Here is a 19,168-nt window from a genome sequence, read left to right on the forward strand (position 1 = left end):
AAGTGTCTATATTAACTATATTAGCCTACTATCAAAGGCTGACGCAAATCTTTGTTAACAGAAATTTTGTATTTTAATTTTTACTCTACACATTTTTGCAACATTGGAAATCATTAGTAAAATGGAGACTTCTCACAGGATGAGAAAACTTCTGGAAATTACTGGCTCAGAATGGCCAAAGGTATAGATGTGTGTGTCCAAGTTAAAGAAAACGGCAGGCTGTCTTCTTCTAATGGATTTATTGCAATCATTGCAAGCTGGGTAACGTTTGCTGTGGTCTGGAACAACATGGCACACAAACAACTATGAGAAATGCAGCCAATATTACATACAAATAATGTGTCATGAGACATGCAAATATAAATTAAATACACAGATGACATAAGTAAAGGAAATTAAATGAGCTCAAATATACCTACCAACGAGGCGTAATGATGCAATATGTACATACAGCTAGCCTAAATAGCATGTTAGCATCGATTAGCTTGCAGTCATGGATTGACCAAATATGCCTGATAAGCACTACAGCAAATCAATACAAATCAACAAAGCTCACCTTTGTGCATTCACGCACAGCATAAAACGTTTGGTGGACAAAATGAGACAAAGAAAGAGTGGCATAAAACACGTCTTGCTGTGGCAGCATCGAAGAAAGTTGTACATGTAAACAAACTACCATGAGTTCAAGGATCGCTGAAATTAGTAGGACAAAACAGTGCTTGCCAAATACTCTCATCAGTGAAGCATGTATAACATAAACAGTGGGATTTCTAATTATTTTAATTTTCCTGAGGGAACTCTCCTGAAGGAATCAATAAAGTACTATCTATATATCTATTGAGAAGGTTTGTGTCATGTTTGTTCTGCTACAGAAAATTTATTAAAACAAAAAATATATATTTTTCCTCATCTTTTTCCATAGTCACACATCTCTGAAAGAGTTCCAGGGAAGGGCGACGCTCTAGAGCCGCGGGTTGCTGACCCCCGTCCTAGCTTATAGTTCATACTTACTGTATATTTGTCAGTAGACTCCATATGGAAGCGATACAAACTATAACATGGCCTATTTTTTATTTTCATAACTTTAATTAGTCCCTCTGTGTCCCATGAAGGCATGGATGCATAAATGCAGAACAATTCATAGATGCAGAATAACACCTCAGAAACGTTCTTGTTCAGTTTGTTGCACACTTATACCCAAACACAAATTGTGGAAAGAGTCTTAAACATTTTCAAGTTCAAAGATCCCCAAATTGAAGTAAAGATGGAGCGAAAACCCTCTACTTTTTTGTATATCTTGTATACAATTATTTTTATGGTCCTAAAGGTACCTCGTTATTGTGCAATACTCACCTGTCTTTTCATTGGAGGCATAATATGTGAACAAAGGTGGTCTTCGGATTTTGGACGAGTGATGCTGTTGAAAAAAACATTCATTTAGTTTTATAGGATAAGCCAGATCTTATGCCGAAAATGTAATAACTTATGTTGTAAATCAGGAAGGATAACCTCTTCGCCTCCCAGATCTTGGAACCAAGGTTGTCGTTGTCGGGGGATAAATGTGGATGTTGTACCGGGTCCCCAAACACAGTAGGACACCTGGGCTTTTGTAAAGTTTAAAGTTTTTGTTCTGCCATTTAAATATTTTAAATTATAAATGAAAAAAAACGTCATAAATGTTTGTATAAAGTCAATATAGCTGTGAAAGTTCAATAATAATGTGACAGAAGAAATATACAAATATAATACATCTATATGTGGCAGCATAGGAAAAAGTTATGTACAAGTTTAATTTTTGCATCCCATTTCTCATAACTGTCTTGCATTCAATGACCCTCAATCAAAGTTAAAAACTTAGCCATCACTGGTTGTAAAGGCATAGAGAGACTTAACCCCCAGGAGATGCACTTATAATAATTTAACCATAAAAATAAAGGTGTATCATTATGATAATAATCCTATTTGTTTTAGCTAATCTATATTTTACACTCTGAATGGACAATTTGACAGATATATAATCACATTTAAAGAGGAATTTTGGAATACTTCCTATCGTTAAAAATCATTATGACCATGAACACAGATACATTTTTCACAGATACATTTTTGTATTGCTTTCTAACTTGTAAATAAACGTAAATAAAAGTCTGCTAACAGTGGAGCCAATGGGAGGTCCTCTATTCCGACCATAAAACCCAATAAAAAAACATCCAAAAACTGGCAACAATACTCCATTTACATTTCATGACTTGAATGTTAACCAAGTATTAGTGATATTGTTATTATAAGCGCTAACGCAGACAAACTATTTATAGCAGCGCAGTGATCACTAGCGTTTGTGCCTATAAATAGGTTTACATCATCGAGTGGTAAGCTGCTTCCTTTGCTCGTGAAAGTTTATTATAAATCTTATATCATGCCTCTCACCTGGATAGTAAAAGGATGAGGACGTAAACTGATACCTTAGTACACTTTGACAGCCAATTTAGACCTGGGCATGGTAAGAACGACACGAAAAGGTGCTTGGTTTCACCCCACTTTTCTTCACGAGGATTATGAGTCATTCTTCATCAAAACGGGAATTTAACAAGATTATATCAGTCGGCATCCTAATGACAGCAGACGTTGTACACCAAGTGATGTTTTATTATGTTTGTTGGCTCTCATGAAGTCTAAAGTGAGTAGTAAAAGGTAATGCTGTTGAAAAAAAAGCGAACATTGTGATGAGTTTCTAAAATTAATGCGCCGCGTATGCTTTAAATGAACAAAAAACGTAAATAATAAATGTTGTTATAATTATGCTCGTTACTACATTACATATATACTCACAGCAGATATTTAAAATCTTAATGTAAGTGTTTGGATGTTTTTTAAGGGCTTTTATAGGAAAAATAGAGCGACTACCATAGGCTCCATTGTAAGCAGACATATGATCGCATTTATTTTATAATTCAAATTGCTTAAAAAAAGAAAAACATATGTGTTATTGTCTTACATAAGGATTGTGAATGATAGGCACAATTCCAAAAAAAGTTCCCCTTTAAATGAATAATGATAGGTTGTACGGTTCATATTAAGGCTACTTTATATTGAGTTTGATGGCCCTTTTTTGTAAAAAATTATATATATATATATATATATATATATAGTATTCATTTTTTTTCAAACAAACTATTTAGGGGGGTTAACCAGATATGTTCCAGATATGTTAATCCCATCTTTAAAAAGTCAAAAACCTAATTAATGTTTTACATGAGTTTTAAAAAGATGGTTTCAACTCAATTACTGCAATAATTAGTTGTTTTAGTATATATAAACCTACTAAGTGTGTGGATGGGGGGAGGGGCCTACTAGGTTTAGGGTGGGATTGGGGGACCCTATCGGAGTCTTGTGTATGTGGGCCCAGAATTTGGTGCTACGCCCCTGCTTGTAACGGCACAGAATTAATGACCACTCTGACTTTTATAAACATAGTCAAGAAATAGGGATTCACTGCTTTATCCTCTCTGAACTTTTTATGATGTTAATGTTTACTTCCATGTCACTGCTGCCTGCAGAAAGACATACTGAAGTCGGTAAAGTTAACTGAAAAGTGGCATGACTGCAACCTCCTCAGTGTAGATGTACAACTCTGTAAGCTGTCTAACTGGAAGCGGTGAGAACACAGTGCAGCGTTGCACCAACATTTCTCAACGCCCCCACAGTACCTCCCCTGTTGAAGGCCACTGCACTATAGAGCATATTGGAACTGTGACACAGCTCTAGTATGAACTTCGATATTAAATGCATACATTTAAGCCGTATTCATGCAAATATGTCCACATACGACATCAAGATGCCCATGAAATCCACTGAAAAGGCCCTCATAATATTATTCCACTCTCAGACGTGACCACAATGGGCAATAAAAAGTAATTGACCAATGAAGTAGAACAAGCCTTGTCAGCTGTTTTAGATCAGTGCAGCACAATCAGAATAATCCATCTATTTTCTAACAAGTGTCCCAAATGTGGACAAAATACAACCCGATCAGAATCAGAATCAGAATCAGAAATACTTTATTAATCCCAGAGGGAAATTAAAAATGGCCCTCTGCCTGTAAGGTAAATTCAAATAAAAAATACAATTCAAAAATGTTTACTGTATCTTCTGGACTATAGAGAAAATCAGTATATAAGCTGCTCCCACTAAATTTGAGAAGAAAAAAATATTGTTCCATAAACAGTAGGGGTGTAAAAATAAATCGGTACAAGACAAAAACTGATTTTAACTTTAGAGGTATGAATACATTGTTTGGCAGGCCTCTGGATTGATCTATATCTAGTATGAATTGGTCGATATCCGGTTGGAAAGTCATGAATCGGTTGATTAGAGCCCCGCTACAAAATATGGCAGCTTGCTTTTCTCTGTATGTTATTGTTGCTACCTGAGCAAGCAACAGTAAATACCTGGTAGCTTGTCCAAAAGTGTTTTGTTTACATTTTCTTTTTGTAAAGTTTATGGATTGTTATGCCTTGAAGTTGATAGTTCTAATATTTGCTCATAATTATTACAGGCACCGCCTGTTTTGTCTGTGTCTATTAAAAAAATAAACACATGACATTGCTCTGACACGATACATGATAATTATTTTTTTTCACCTTGCACAGTTTCCATCTCCATTGAATCGAATCGTATCACATCAAATGGTAATGTTTTAAAGAGTATTGTTAGTGAATCGTATCGTAACCCAGGTATCTAGATGTATATCAGCTCGCCATATAAGGTAGAGAATCACACCCTTCGTTGTACCAGACTATAAGCCGCAGATATATATGTTGTGAAATTACTTATTTACACAGAAGGATTTTGTAAATGTTTATTCATACACCTTAATTTTTTTCCAAACCATGTCTGTAATACTGCAAATAACGTCTGATCAAACAAAACAGAGGTCATCGTCATGGACCCACTAGCTGCGGAAGCTCACTCTCCGAAACGGAAACATTACAAAAAGAATGCCATTGTAAGTTCATAATACTAACAAAGACACTTGTAAATGTATTAGCATATTAGCTAATGCTAATGACGCTAGCTTGATTTCATTACGACATCACGTACAACTATGCATGAACACTCATAACAAACGTGGTGATTTAGTACATATAAATAGTCTTAGTCATATTGTAAAACTTACAAACATTGCTTTGAGTGAGGAATGAAAATGAATACAAGTAAAAACGCTATGGACGACTAGAAAACGGAACGGCCCTTGTCTTGTACTTCCGGTTCAAGGCACTAAACCGAAAGAAATACTGTACTGTTCAACCCGCAGCGAACTCGTCCAAAGGATGGCACCTTAGCACAAACAATAACACTCCTTTTCAATGTCTGTCTATCTTTTACGAAGACAATGTGTTGAATACAAAGCAAAATCCATAAATTAGTCGCACCGTTTTATAAGCTGCAGGGCTTAAAGCGTAAGAAATACAATACTTCATGCATGGATTCAAACGGTAACACTTGTATTTGGCATGTGCACACTTATCCCAAAATGATGATACTCGTTGACTGTTTAGTTCAGGGGTGTCAAACCCATTTTAGCTCTGGGGCCACATGGATAAAAATCTACTCCCAAGTGGGCCGCACTGGTAAAATCACGGCACGGTAACTTAAAAATAAAGACAACTTCCGAATTTTTTTTTGTTAAAAAATAGAACAAGCACATTCTGAAATTGTACAAATCATGTTTTTTTTTTTACAATTACCTGTTGCGTTTAGTAGAATATATACTTTATTTGTCGTTATTTATATTTTCTGAATAAATTATGTGATATTGCTCATCCGTCAACTCATTGGTGTTAATTTTCAATCTATCAAGATAAAACAATTATATCAAAATCAAATTAAATTATGTTATTTATGTAGTTTGATCATTTTCCTCGACTGATGTACTAACATCATGTGGTTTATTTTGTACAAATATACAAATAATTGCTATTGTGACATCCAGTGGACACATTTAGAACAGCTGTTTTTTTCATTCAAAAATTTCAGGGTAATTTTTATATTTAGTAAACTCATCCCGCGGGCCGGGTAAAACCTGTTCGCAGGCCTGATCCGTCCCTCGGGCCGTACGTTTGACACCCCTGGTTTAGTTTGATACATAGGTTCCTTCTCTGGTAATGAACAATTAACAATTAAAGAGAGACAAGGTGTTATTGGAGCTAGAACTAAGTAGTAGTCACTTTTATGGGGACGGCGTGGCGCAGTTGGGAGAGTGGCCGTGCCAGCAACCTGAGGGTTCCTGGTTCGATCCCCACCTACTTCCAACCTTGTCACGTTCGTTGTGTCCTTGAGCAAGACACTTCACCCTTGCTCCTGATGGGTCGTGGTTAGGGCCTTGTATGGCAGCTCCCGCCATCAGTGTGTGAATGGGTGAATGTGGAAATAGTGTCAAAGCGCTTTGAGTACCTTGAAGGTAGAAAAGCGCTATACAAGCATAACCCATTATTGCAAATATGAATCCGAAATAGGATGAGAAGGCGTTTGTTAAAATGGACCGTCTTTTGGAGTTGTATATACACAGGAAATATTGCACTAAAAGCCAAGCAATTACAGCTGCGACTTGAGGTTGGATTTTTTTAGAGGTGCATGTCAAGTTGTGAGAGAGGGTTTGAAGGGGGAGGAGTGATCTTGCATAACTTCACCATGCATTGGTTACCCCTGATATATCCTGTTTAGGGCTGTGGGAAAAATGCACCCAAATAGTAACAATGATAGTATCCATGCATCCATTTCTGTACTGCTTATCCTCATTCGGGATAATCCCACTTGACTTTGGGTGAGAGGCGGGTTGCACCCTTGGCTGGTAGCCAGCAAATCACATGGCACATACAGACAAACACCCATTCACACTCACTCAAGTATCCATTGATTCCCCTCTGCATAATTTCAGACTGAGAATATCTTCCTTGTCAATTAATTACTTCACTGTGAGAGTGTAAAGGCTTAAATGGTCACTCTAATGCTGACAACAATGACACTTATTCCATAGTTCTGGACCTAATGATGTCTACGGGTACATCCATCCATCCATTTTTTACCTCTTATCCCTTTCGGGGTCGCGGGGGGTGCTGGAGCCTACATTTGCCTCCAAAACAGACACAGTAGTGATTTTAGGCTTTCTAATGAGTGAGTGATCCCTCTATACTTAGAACACACCCTCCGGTCCCCCTTCTTGAAAAGGGGGACAACCACCCCGGTCTGCCAATCCAGAGGTACCGCCCCAGACTTCCATGCTATATTGAAGAGACGTGTCAGCCACGACAGTCCCACAACATCCAGATCCATCCAACTTTATAAAAATCATGCTGTTCCTCAATTCCGCCCATAAAACCCAATAAAAAACTATCCAAAAACCGCACAAATATTCCATTTAAAAATGTAATTTAAAACATTTGTACGCACGTACAACACTTAACATCTTTTGATTGATTGATTGAAACTGTTATTAGTAGATAGCACAGTACAGTACATATTCCGTACAATTGACCACTAAATGGTAACACCTGAATAAGTTTTTCAACTTGTTTAAGTAGGGGTCCACGTTAATCAATTCATGGTAAGTATTCAATCAGTATGTGGAATTGAATTATGGAATGGATTAAGCAAAGAAATCAAACAATGTGCAAACCCCGTTTTATGAGTTGGGAAGATGTGTTAGATGTAAATATAAACGGAATACAATGATTTGCAAATCATTTTCAACCCATATTCAGTTGAATATGCTACAAAGACAACATATTTGATGTTCAAACTGATAAACTTTTTTTTTTTGCAAATAATTATTAACTTTAGAATTTGATGCCAGCAACACGTGACAAAGAAGTTGGGAAAGGTGGCAATAAAGACTGATGAAGTTGAGGAATGCTCATCAAACACTTATCTGGAACATCCCACAGGTGTGCAGGCAAATTGGGAACAGGTGGCTGCCATGATTGGGTATAAAAACAACTTCCCAAAAAATGCTCAGTCTTTCACAAGAAAGGATGGTGCAAGGTACACCTCTTTGTCCACAACTGCGTGAGCAAATAGTCAAACAGTTTAACAACAACGTTTCTCAAAGTGCAATTGCAAGAAATTTAGGGATTTCAACATCTACGGTCCATAATATCATCAAAAGGTTCAGAGAATCTGGAGAAATCACTCCACGTAAACGGCATGGCCGTAAACCAACATTGAATGACAGTGACCTTCGATCCCTCAGACGACACTGTATCAAAAACCGACATCAATCTCTAAAGGATATCACCACATGGGCTCAGGAACACTTCAGAAAACCACTGTCACTAAATACAGTTTGTTGCTACATCTGTAAGTGCAAGTTTAAGCTCTACTATGCAAAGCGAAAGCCTTTTATCAACAACATCCAGAAACGCCGCCGGCTTTTCTGGGCCCGAGATCATCTAAGATGGACTGATACAAAGTGGAAAAGTGTTCTGTGGTCTGACGAGTCCACATTTCAAATTGTTTTTGGAAATATTCGACATTGTGTCATCCGGACCAAAGGGGAAGCGAACCATCCAGACTGTTATCGACGCAAAGTTCAAAAGCCAGCATCTGTGATGGTATGGGGGTGCATTAGTGCCCAAGGCATGGGTAACTTACACATCTGTGAAGGCACCATTAATGCTGAAAGGTACATACAGGTTTTGGAACAACATATGCTGCCATCTAAGCACCATCTTTTTCATGGACGCCCCTGCTTATTTCAGCAAGACAATGCCAAGCCACATTCAGCACGTGTTACAACAGCGTGGCTTTGTAAAAAAAGAGTGCGGGTACTTTCCTGGCCCGCCTGCAGTCCAGACATGTCTCCCATCGAAAATGTGTGGCGCATTACGAAGCGTAAAATACGACAGCGGAGACCCCAGACTGTTGAAGGACTGAAGCTCTACATAAAACAAAAATGGGAAAGAATTCCACTTTCCAAACTTCAACAATTAGTTTCCTCAGTTCCCAATCGTTTATTGAGTGTTGTTAAAAGAAAAGGTGATGTAACACAGTGGTGAACATGCCCTTTCCCAACTACTTCGGCACGTGTTGCAGCCATGAAATTATAAGTTAATTTTTATTGGCAAAAAATAAATAAAGTTTATGAGTTTGAACATCAAATATCTTGTCTTTGTAGTGCATTCAATTGAATATGGGTTGAAAAGGATTTGCAAATCATTGTATTCCGTTTATATTTACATCTAACACAATTTCCCAACTCATATGGAAACGGGGTTTGTACTAATATGATCCGCTTCAAGAAACTCTTCAAAATTAAAGTGTTTACAAAGTACAAAGAAGAAGAACCATGATGAACATTCTGAATTTATTTAATCCATCCATTCATTTTGTAGATAATCTTACTCATCTCACCATTTGAAATATAACTTACTTCACCAATTATTATTTATGTATTTGTTTAGTTTTATTGTTATTACTTATGGAGTATATTGTGAATAAACTGAGTACAGGAAGTGAACACAATTTTTATCAACTACTATGTAAAGGAAAAGGGGTAGGATTAAATAAGCTCTGCTTCTTCCTACTCCTTTTCGAACATGTTGAATAGAGAAACTGGAAATTGTGATGTATCATGTTGTATGCTTGCATGTTCGAAATAAACTCAAACTCAAACATTTCGTGACTTGAATTTTAACCAAGTAGTAGTGATATTGTTATTATAAGCGTTAACGCAAACAAACTATTTATAGCGGTGCAGTGATCACCAGCGTGTGTGCCTATAAATAGGTTTACATCATTGAGTGGTAAGCTGCTTCCTCGCTTCCTTTGCTCGTGGAAGTTTATTATAAATCTTATATCATGCCTCTCTCCTGACATGAAGGGACGTTTTGATATGGGCCCGGTAATTTATAGGCTCCATCGGATCAAGATGAGGCTTTTTAAGAATGGGATTCACCACAGCATGTTTAAAAAAGCTGGGGCGTAACCCAGACTGAAGTGAAAGGTTTATCAATTTTACCACCTTAGGACCAACAACATCGAAAACATTGTGCGGTAAATCATTAAAAGTCCCAGAAATAAAATAGCATTCATGACATCATTTTTTTTTCTTTTGGCTTGGTACTGCACATTAAACATTCTAAATGATGCCCCTCGTTTCAATCTGAATGGTTTACATTTAGACTAACTTATTCTGAATGAGTAATCACCAGGGCTGAAAAAAACATTCTCAGATGTATTTCTGCTCAAGGGAGCAGTCCAGAGCAGAAGCAGACGTGGGGGTGAAGATAGCACAGAAAAACTCCTCATCCTTCAATGTTGCTCACTTTTTATCTGCCCTCTTTTCCTATTTCCTCCTCTTCATTTCTTGTTTTCTCTTGAGACTTCCATTCCTTGTGTGTTTAAGTGTGGGTGCTCGCCTGTTTGTGTGCATTTGTGTTAGTGTGTATTTCTGAGAGCTAGCGCCCTTTACAGTGGACATTTGAGTTTGGCATAGCAGTTGTTGTTTTTCCAGAAATGTGTTACTCGGACAAAAGAAATAGACAACAAAAATGTCCAATGCAGAGGACGCTGGTTCTCGAACATTTTTCACCAAGTACCACTTCAGAAAACACTTGGCTCTCCAAGTACCACCATTGTGACCACATTAAAATACAGTAGCATAGTAGGCCTAAATATTCATCAAAAACAAGGCAGAGGTTTTATTTAACATGAATATATTATATTTTTAGCCACTGTAACATTACACACAGTTTGAGCAGTAACACCGTGTTTGAATATTTAAGTATTTATTTGGCGTACCACTAGATGGAGCTCACATAGCACAGTTTGAGAATTACTGTGTTAGATGATACAAATACATGTGGTGAAGTAAGGGAACAAGTAATGGGGTGTCCAAACTAAACCCTGCGCGCCATTACTGGCCCGCCAGCGTCTTCAAAATGGAATGTCTCTAAATCAGGGGTGTCAAACTCATTTTAGGCCACATGAAGAAAAATGTACTCCGAAGTTGGCCGGACTGGTAAAATCACGGCACAATAAATTAAAAATAAAGACATCTTCAGATTGTTTTCTTTGTTTAAAAATAGAACAAGCATATTCTGAAAATGTACAAATCGTAATGTTGTTGGTTTTTTTACACTGGCATGTTGCGGTTAATAGTATTCTATCTTTATTTTTCATTATTCATACTTTCTGAATAAATTATTATGTGATAATGTTTACCTTACATTGGTGTTAATTTTCAATCTATCAAGATAAAAAAAATACATAAAAATCAAATTACAGGATGTTATTCATGTAGTTAGCTCATTTTCCTCGATTGGTGCACTAACATCATGTGGTTTATTTTTTATACATATGTAGCATCATCTACAAAGAATTGCTATTGCGACATCTAGTGGACACATTTAGAACAGCCGTTTCTTTCATTAAAACATTTTGGCTCATTTTTATACTTTGCAAACTCATCCCGCGGGCCGTACGTTTGACACCCCTGCTCTAAATGATAAATGATGTATTAACTTAAATACTGCTCACTTAACCACATATGTGAGCAATGCTAGTCAATGACTGTGGGCCTGATCTACTAAAGGTTTGCGTGTATTAGAAGACGTGCAAACTTGATAGCGCACACAAAGCTTATCTACTAAGCTTGTGCACAGAAGATTGCGTCTCTTAAGTGAGCAATAGAGAGCGCAATGCATTTAGCGTGTCTGTCTTCATGTATATGCTGATCATCAGAACGGCCACGCAACTGGGAGGAGAAGATTCAAATATAATCATTCAGCATGGGCAATGTGATTCATCAGGACGATAACTGCTCTGCAGGCGCTATTTTGCGTCTTTATTTAGCGCGTCCGAAATCAATGTGCAAACTGGCACAGTTACGCACACGGCTGTGAGAAAAGAGGGAATTTCGCTGCAATGACAACTGAACAGATCAAGAATTATTCGTCCTACATTAGATAAGGTTATATTTTTGCGTCATTCCTGTGAGAATCTTGCGTGTGACTGAAGCATTAAGGAGGGGGGCTATCCAGGACGAGCTGCAGTGTGCTCAAACAACCACCAGGTAGCATTTGTGAGCAGATAATACTTAAAGTTAAGTTAAAGTACCAATGATTGTCACACACACACTAGGTGTGGTGAAATTTGTCCTCTGCTTTTGACCCATCCCCTTGATCACCCCCTGGGAGGTGAGGGGAGCAATACTGTATCATCTCTTTCTTTTTTGGACTTATCAGGTCAGTAGTGCAATCTTCAAGCAGTATTCACTCACACTTAAAGTGAAGGATGAGGCAAAACTATAACCTTACCTGCTGTACGTGTGTGTGTCAACATATTTGGACAGTCATAAATAAAAAATAATAGACATTTTCTGTTCAGAAATATAATTTTTATAATTTTATGCTGCTGGATGATTTAACTGATCAAAGCATTTATTTAATATGTGTACCGTATTTTCCGGACTTTAAGGCGCACTTAAAATCTTTTTTTTCTTCTCAAAACTCGACAGTGCGCCTTATAACTAGGTGCGCCTAATGTACGAAATAATTCTGGTTTTGCTTACCGACCTCAAAGCAATTTCATTTGGTACATGGTGTAATCACCAAAAATGATTCCCGGGCGCGGCACCGCTGCTGCCCACTGCTCCCCTCACCTCCCAGGGGGTGATCAAGGGGATGGGTCAAATGCAGAGGACACATTTCACCACACCTAGTGTGTGTGTGACAATCATTGGTACTTTAACTTTAACTTTAACTTTAATGATAAGTATGACCACCAAATGGCAGTCAAACATAAGAGATACGTGTAGACTGCACTATGATGGCAATATGACTCAGGTAAACAACACCAACATTTTATATGTTACATTGAAAATTTAGAACATTACACGCGGCGCTCAAAAATCTATCGAAATGTTTTAGTACGACTTTGGTAAGCTATGAAGCCGCACCGCTTGATGTGCTTCAACATACGAGTATTATAATGGTGTGTGTATAAGGTAAGACATATTATCTGGCATTTTGTTTCGCAATATTACCGGTATGCAAAAGCAACTTTTCTTACCTTCTAGTGCCTGCTGATCTGTACTTGGGATCTGCATAATTCCTAAAAAAAATTGCACGCGTCCGCCTTTGTAATCCGTGACGATGCTGTGCTGTAGTCGATTAGCTTGTTCTTTTTCTCTATCTTCTTGTTATGTGACATTCATCCTCCGCTGTTGCCATTTTTAATATAAAGTAGTGTAAAGTTCTTACTTATATATGTCAGTAAACTCGCTATAAAAGCGCTAAAACATACCGGTGTATTGAGTTTACATTATTCACCCAAGGAACTTTAGTTATTAGAGTTCCGGTCGGACGGTTTTTCACGGGACACATTTCCTGTCTTGTTGTTGTTTCCAGATGAGGAGATGCTGCTCCGTTATTGATTTAAGTAAAGTCTGAATGTCATTAAAACAGTTAGCTCCGTCTTTTGACACTTCTTCCACCCCCGTCCTTGCATGCTACACCGCTACAACAAAGATGATGGGGAGAAGACGCTGCCGAAGGTGAGCCACGTAAATAAGACCGCCCACAAAATGGCGCATCCGGAAGCGACTGTCATAAAGCGGCTTGAAGATGATCTGTAAAACATCATCTATGCAACATTTTGACCAAAGAACCACCATTACATGTTATGTAGACCACAAGGAAGTGTTTTCCATTTAGAAAAAAAATAATGATAATATGACTCCTTTAATGCGCCTTATCGGTGCACCTTATATATGAAAAAAGATCCAAAATAGACCATTCATGCGCCTCATAATCCGGTGCGCCCTATGGTCCGGAAATACGGTATATACTAAGGCTGAAACGACGCGTCGACGTAGTCGACGTCATCGGTTACGTAAATACGTCGACGCCGTTTTTGTGCGTCGACGCGTCGCATAATGACGTCACACTACCGTCATGGCGAAGCGCAAAGCAGACGATCAAAGAAGACGATGCGAGCGGTGCGAGCGAGGGGGGAAAAGCATGCCAAAAGTGGTCAAAAGTGTGGGAGTATTTCAATAAACGGCCTAATAATGTTGTTGTATGCACACTGTGTCGAGCGGAAATGGCCTATCATAGCAGCACAACGGCTATGAACGAACATTTGAAAAGAAAACCATCAACTAGTCAATCGTCCGCGCGAGCATACGTTGTCATCATTACACAAAAACATGAATGTGTCATTTGTATCTGCTAGGGGTGTAACGGTACGTGTTTTGTATTGAACCGTTTCGGTACGGGGCTTTCGGTTCGGTAAGGGGGTGTACCGAACGAGTTTCTAAGCTAAAGCTAAAGTCTTAACAAGCTGCTTTGCTCCGTCTGCCTCTGTCTCAGCACGCAGCATTGTCCCACCCACACAACCATCTGATTGGTACACACGCAGCATTGTCCCACCCACACAACCATCTGATTGGTACACACGCAGCATTGTCCCACCCACACAACCATCTGATTGGTACACACGCAGCATTGTCCCACCCACACAACCATCTGATTGGTACACACGAAGCATTATCAGCCACACAACCATCTGATTGGTACACACGAAGCATTATCAGCCAATCAGCAGTGCGTATTCAGAGCGCATGTAGTCAGCGCTTCAGGATTGAGCAGATAGGTGTTTAGCAGGTGAGCATCAGGCAGCGGACTCTCCCCAAATGAAAATAAACACCTCCCAGTCAACTACTAGTAACATCACTATGAGCCCATTGACCTTCTAGAAACTTAAACTGCAGCTCAGCTCGCTCGCAATCCTGGCTTGAGGTGAAGGCTAATTAGCTCTCAGTTCCAGCCACATCGACCCCTTCTGAGCGCCTATTTTCAGCTGCTGGGAATATTGTAAACAAGAAAAGAACCAAAGCATGTAGACATGCTAACATTTCTTCATTACAACTGTTAGTCACTCACTGGAATGAGTAGAATTGGTTATTGTGTACTGTGTTGGACTGGATGTTTATTTTGCACATTTTAAAAGCAATACTTAATGTTTACAGTGCTCCAGAATATTTAGATTGGCACTTTTTTGTATTGGATGTTTATCTTTATTTTTGCACATTTTAGCAAATAAGCAATACTTTCACTTTTGTTGAAATGTTTACACTGTTGTCACAGAATATTTCGTTTTGCACTTTTTTGTATTGGATGTTTATCTTTATTTTTGCACATTTTAAAGCAAAATAAGAAATAATTTTACTTTTGAAATGCTTATACTATTGCAGAATATTAAGATTTGCACTGGATGTTGACTTTTATATTTGCACATTAAAAAGCAAATAAGCTACTTTTAATTTTGTTAAATGTTAAAAGTTTTAAATGTTTACATTGTTACAGAATATTTAGTCATGTTGTTGTCAATGTTGACTGAGTGGCCATACTTCTTTTTTTTTGTAAATAAAAGCCATGCCTTTTGAAAAAACGGGCCTACATTTATTTTTTCATCTTCATTTTGAATAAAAAAATAATCGGCAAAAGGAAAAAATAATCTATAGATTAATCGAAAAAAATAATCTATAGATTAACCGATTAATCGAAAAAATAATCTATAGATTAATCGATAGAAAAATAATCGTTAGCTGCAGCCTTAGTATATACATATGTGGTTGACAGTCCATGGTGGACCCCCCTAGGCTCTAACTCACATTTGATCCTAATGAGGGTAATAAGTATCGATTAGAGAGTGACCGATATGTATTTTTCAGGGCCGATACCGATAATTAGTAGTCAAGGGGGCCGATAACCGATATTTGGAGCCGATATTCATTTGTAGTAAAATGTATTTAAACGTGAATAGTATGCGTCGATAAACAGCTGGACATGGTTTTAAGTTGTTTTTTTAAACATTATTTTTTAGGAAACGTTGGACCAGTAGCGACATAATGTTTATTGCAGCGCCAGTGTTGTGGTCAATATGGCACCAAACAACATCAGGGTATTTCACCAACACCTTTATTACGTGTGTCTAACGCTGTGGTTCAGAGGAGCATCAACATTTGCATTTCAAAATACGGGAAATCCTCTTGGAAAATTGGTAAAAATATGGCATTTCTCTACAGCACAATGAACCACTATATACTCAATTGTTTATGGGTTTAATACATTGTAAGGTATTTTGGTGAGGAACCCTGAAATACTGCAAACAGTTAGAAAAAATCGATTTAAGGCGTTTTCATGTAGCTTATAGTTGAGACATGTTTCAAGCTGGCTGAGATTTGTTTTTCCTGGATGTTACAGAAAGTATGAGAATGTGTGAGCTGCTGCCTTCTCTTCTTTACTTAGCAATAAATCTCCTATTCGAGACATTTACACAAAGTATGGGTTTTTGGCAGATATTTTTTATGTCTTCTTAATGTCCACACATGTATGTTGAGTTATTTAATTGAATCATGTTCTGTGTTAAGCGACCAACATTGCAGGAGGAAGAAAAAGCAAGGAGTTGGGGAGCACGTAAGCGCTGTAGTGGAAAAAAAGAAAGAAACTCTTCACAAGCAGGGCAAACCTGCTGGTGCTTGAGCAGTGGTTTCAACTAGGAATGTCCGATAATATCGGACTGCCGATATTATCGGCCGATAAATGCTTTAAAATGTAATATTGGAAATTATCGGTATCAGTTTAAAAATTATCGGTATCTGTTTCAAAAAGTAAAATGTGTGACTTTTTAAAACGCCGCAGTGTACGCGGACGTAGAGAGAAGTACAGAACGCCAATAAACCTTAAAGGCACTGCCTTTACGTGCCGGCCCAGTCACATAATATCTACGGCTTTTCACACACACAAGCATACTTGGTCAACAGCCATACAGGTCACACTGAGGGTACCATATAAACAACTTTAACACTGTTACAAATATGCGCCACACTGTGAACTCACACCAAACAAGAATGACAAACACATTTCGGGAGAACATCCGCACCGTAACACAACATAAACACAACAGAACAAATACCCAGAACCCCTTGCAGCACTAACTCTTCCGGGACGCTACAATATACACCCCCCCACCTCAACCGCGCCCACCTCAACCTCCTCATGCTCTCTCAGGGAGAGCATGTCCCAAATTCCAAGCTGCTGTTTTGAGGCATGTTAAAAAAAATAATGCACTTTGTGACTTCAATAATAAATATGGCAGTGCCATGTTGGCATTTGTTTTCCATAACTTGAGTTGATTTATTTTGGAAAACCTTGTTACATTGTTTAATGCATCCAGCGGGGCATCACAACAAAATTAGGCATAATAATGTGTTAATTCCACGACTGTATATATCGGTATCGGTTGATATCGGAATCTGTAATTAAGAGTTGGACAATATCGGAATATCGGATATCGGCAAAAAAGCCATTATCGGACATCTCTAGTTATAACTATGTGTACTTGACTAATTATTATTTTTTATAAATGCTAAATTCTGGTATTTTATGTGTATAGAATGTATCTGCTGATGTACAGTAGTTATGTTGTAGTTGTAATGAAAAAAATACATAGGCCGATGCATCAAATCGCCAAATATCGGCACCCATAATCATTGGATCTTTAGTATCAATATACTGTTAATTATTGTATGAATGCTGACATGTTTTTTAAATGCAATTTAATTCAAATGTCCATGGGTTGGGTTTCAATTCAGTATGTGAGTCATATCTATCAAATATGGTCACTAAACCTTTTGGATGAATACAAATAATTGTAAAACTTAAAGGGGAACTGCACTTTTTGTTGGTAAGTTTGCCTAAACACACGTCTATTTTTTAGGATTCTAAAGATGATTAAAAAAAACGCTTGCAAGATGCTGCTAATAGAAGTCACCATTGTAGCCTTCAAAGCCCTCTAAAATAACTTCAAAACCCTCCATCAACGTTTTATCCATCCATCCATTTTCTACCGCTTGTCCCTTTTGGGGTCGCGGGGGGTGCTGGAGCCTATCTCAGCTGCACATGGGGGAATATACAAGCTAAAAAAAAAAATATATATATATATATATATATATATATATATATATATATATATATATATATATATATATATATATATATATATATATATATATATATATATATTTATATATATATATATATATTTATATATATATATATATATATATATATATATATATATATATATATATATATATATATATATATATATATATATATATATATATATCAAGTAGTAACAGACATGTTCATAACAATATGTAATATGTACAATATTTACCGTATTTTGGTCATTTTATGCATTACCAGAAGTTATTTTCTTCAGCCCATTTATTTCCGTTTCCATAGCAGCACACTTCCGACTTCCGGAAACAAACACGTGTGTGTTCTAATCATGGCAGGCTTGGTAATATTTTTGGACAAATGAGGATTCACAACCTTATCCTTTTGAAGCTGAATATACAGAGGATGAACTGCTGCTTATAGAAGCAAGTACAAAGTGGGGCTGAAACGTTAAAGGAGAGGTAAGCCGAGACAGTGAGTTGACGGCGTAAATGTGGAACTTGGAGCCAAACTATTGTGCTCTGGCGTGCTTACTTAAAATCAGCTAGAAACGTCCCCGGCCAGTCCATCAAGTGAGTCCCTATAATGTTGATTATGATCATGCTTGTTATTACAACTACAGTACATACGCCGACGAGCTGGCTGTGTCCAAACAAAACATGAAATGTGGGCTAATACTTTACAGATACTGTATTATGATTGTTCATGTTTTTCAGTCAGTACAGATTGGTGTCCTTTCGCATTGTGTTGTGCATTATGAACTCAAAAGCCTTATAGCTGCTTACGCAGAAGCTAGCTTTCGGCTAATGTCGTTTTGCTGTTGCAAGTCGATGTGTTAGTACCGCAGAAAAAAAATATCCTCAGTGTTTGCGCTCACAATAACAATGTCGCTCCAGCTTGGTTATTATACAAGTTACGGAGTGTAAATTAAGTATTGTTGTTGGTTTTTGGATGCATTTTCAAAGTGTTTTTGAGGCAGAATTGATTGCTTCCATCCGCAGCATCATTATTAAAATTAGAACGCAAAAATAAACTAACAACTTTTGTGTCGTTGTCTCTCATAATCAGTGGCCTAGTGGTTAGAGTGTCCGCCCTGTGATCTGTAGGTCGTGAGTTCAAACCCCGGCCGAGTCATACCAAAG

General features: G+C 37.7%; 1 protein-coding gene across 1 annotated transcript in view; it reads left to right on the plus strand.

Moving 5' to 3' along the window:
- The window catches only part of LOC133635234 (ephrin type-B receptor 1-like), a 242,736-nt gene that overhangs the window by 101,300 nt on the left and 122,268 nt on the right, over nt 1-19,168 (plus strand). The gene's annotated exons all lie outside the window — the stretch shown is intronic.

The sequence above is a fragment of the Entelurus aequoreus genome, linkage group LG19 (assembly GCF_033978785.1).
Source record: "Entelurus aequoreus isolate RoL-2023_Sb linkage group LG19, RoL_Eaeq_v1.1, whole genome shotgun sequence".
NCBI lineage: Eukaryota > Metazoa > Chordata > Actinopteri > Syngnathiformes > Syngnathidae > Entelurus > Entelurus aequoreus.